Here is a 2,692-nt window from a genome sequence, read left to right as displayed (position 1 = left end):
AGAGAGAGAGAGAGAGAGAGAGAGAGAGAGAGAGGAGTGGGGCGGGGAGAGATGGAGAGAAGGATGAAGAGCATGCTTGCACATATGTATAGATGAATGGACGGAGAGGGAGAGGGAGGAAAAGAGGCGGCGAAGGAGGGAGACAGAGAACATCTATGTATGTATGAATGCAATAGTTTTTATATCAACGTCTTATATGTCATTTGCAAATGAACATGGATCGACAGTTAAAATATCAACAAGATTTAGGTTTGGCTTTTTTTTTTTTACTTGAAAGTGCACCGTTTCAGATATAAATCAAGAACTGTATTACTCTTTTTTTTGTCACAACAGATTTCTCTGTGTGAAATTCGCGCTGTTCACCTCAGGGAGAGCGCGTCGCTACACTGAGAGCGCCACCCATTTTTTTTGTACTTTTTCCGGCCTGCAATTTTTTTTTGTTTCTCCTATCGAAGTGGATTTTTCTACAGAATTTTTCCAGGGACAACACTTTTGTTGCCGTGGGTTCTTTTACGTGCGCTAATTGCATGCTGCGCACGGAACCTCGGTTTATCGTCTCACCCGAATGACTAGCGTCCAGACCACCACACAAGGTCTAGTGGAGGGGGAGAGAATACCGGCGACTGAGCCGTGATTCTGCATGCAGGATGCACGTGAAGAAGCTGTGTTTTGACCCCTTCTCAGTCCTAGTCCTTATGTATTGTGGCCCAAGGACGATGTACAGTAAACTATTTCTGAGTTTCAGAGTTCTCCTCTCTCTCTTCCCTCCACCCCCCCCCCCACACACACACACACACCTCTCCTCTCATGTAGCAGTAAAAGCTGACTTGAGAAAAAAAGAAAGAAAAGAAAACCATTCAACAAGAAGTCATAGTTCTAATTAATAAGCGATCTCCATTTTCTCCTTCCAAACCCACCGCCATTTTCCCCTTTCTTTCTCCTCTCCTCTGTCTTTCTCTATGTCTGGAACACCCGCCCCGAACAACCCGCCTCCTTTATCCTCCACCCCCTCAGAATCCCCCCACCCCCACCCCCTCGCCACCTTCTCTCACCACACACCCTTCTCTTCCCCAGTCGTCTTTCGTGTATATACACCCACCCACCCCCCAAGCCCCCTGTCTCCCATCTCACCCAACCGTGCCCCCCCGCCCCCCTCCCTACACCCCCCACCCACGTCCCGTCCATGCAGTCTTTCACAGAGAACACCGTCCGATGGCAGGTAAACTCTAGCACCGGTACCCTCACCCCCGCCCCCCCTCTCTCCGACGGAACGCACGAAACAATTGGAAGCCGGTTTCTGCCAGTAAATATTCGCCTTCGCGCCTCGGCGCCTTCGGTGAGGGGGCTCGTTTCGCTCGAAAGGTGCGAACATAATCCTGATTTAGCCGCGTGGAGGGTCTTGTTTGCCCTGGCGGCAAAGGGCGAAACACGAAACACCTGACACACAGGTCTCTCGGAGGAAGAGGAGGAGGAAGAGAAAGAGGAAGAAGAGGAGGAGGAGGTAGAGGAGGAAGAGGACGAGAAGGAAGAGAGTGGGGGAATTGTTGGACGCTGCTATGGTGGTGGTGGTGGTGGTGGTGGTGGTGGTGGAGCCGTTGTTGTTTGTGTTGTGCCGTGGAGGGGAAAGAGGAAGAGTTGCTTGCCGCTGTGTATGGCGACCCATGTGCGTCTGAAGGTTGTTTTTGCTTTGCCAGCCAGGGGGATGGCACGACGCGTCAGTGGCCTTTCCTAACACAAAGGTGGGTGTCTTTCAGTCGCGGGTGTTTAGATTAGATGGGAGATTATGAATTTGTAATGTTGTCGTTTTTCTTCATACTTTTATTGTTTTAGGCATTCAGTAATAAGTTATATATATATATATATATATATATATATATGTGTGTGTGTGTGTGTGTGTGTGTGTGTGTGTGTGTGTGTGTGTACTGTAGATAATCGAGGGACGTATACGTACGGATACGTTCCCACTGCCTCTATAAATGAGGATAAACTCCAACTGCCCATAAAATGGGGGTGAGCTCCCAATGTCTATAAAATGCGCAAGGATGACACACAAATTCGTGAAGCGTTCCATAGTTTTATGTCAAGCCCTGACTAAGCGCGTTTGGTTACACTGCTGGTCAGGCATCTGCTTCGCAGATATGGTGTAGCGTATATGGATTTGTCCGAACGCTGTGACGCCCCGTTGAGAAACTGAACTGAACTGAACTGCTCCCGATGGCATGTCTCAGCCTCTGACAACCCACGTCCCGCTCCTGTGCCTCCACGTGTGGCCCGTCGGATTCGCGTTCACTGACAGAAGGAGCAAAGGCGGGCCACTGGCGCCTCAGTAAAATCGTGTTGCTGAATTCGGGCAGATGGGACTGACTCGTCAGCCTGGGAAGACAACCATTCTAGGTGAAGGATAACTCTGATCTCAAAGTGCTATGGACTTTCTCATCCAAACTAACTCTGATTTCAAAGATCTATGGACGTTCTCATCCAAACATGCACAGACTACTGCAGGGGGAAAACTTCAGGATCAAGCGGCTGAGGAGGCGATGCAGCGAGGGACTGTGGAGTGCGAAGGGCAAAGACACAGACAGAGCACCGAAGACCACACGGCCATCCTCTGCAGCCAGAGACGTCCCCAGACGTGACACGAGGATCTTTTCTTGCCACTGGACCCGAAATTCTGAGGCCGACAGAGTGGGGT

At 50.1% G+C, this 2,692-nt stretch overlaps 1 protein-coding gene across 1 annotated transcript in view; it reads left to right on the top strand.

Moving 5' to 3' along the window:
• Nucleotides 1–1,609: 1,609 nt before the first annotated feature.
• Nucleotides 1,610–2,692, top strand: part of LOC143279467 (uncharacterized) — a 97,457-nt gene continuing 96,374 nt past the window's right edge. The window contains exon 1 of the mRNA XM_076583513.1: nucleotides 1,610–1,739. The gene's annotated coding sequence lies outside the window, so the exon portion shown is untranslated. The remainder of the gene's footprint in view (nucleotides 1,740–2,692) is intronic.

The sequence above is a fragment of the Babylonia areolata genome, chromosome 2 (assembly GCF_041734735.1).
Source record: "Babylonia areolata isolate BAREFJ2019XMU chromosome 2, ASM4173473v1, whole genome shotgun sequence".
Classification (NCBI taxonomy): domain Eukaryota; kingdom Metazoa; phylum Mollusca; class Gastropoda; order Neogastropoda; family Buccinidae; genus Babylonia; species Babylonia areolata.
The sequence above is the reverse complement of the archived record's forward strand: the minus strand, read 5'-3'. Positions and strand labels throughout refer to the sequence as shown.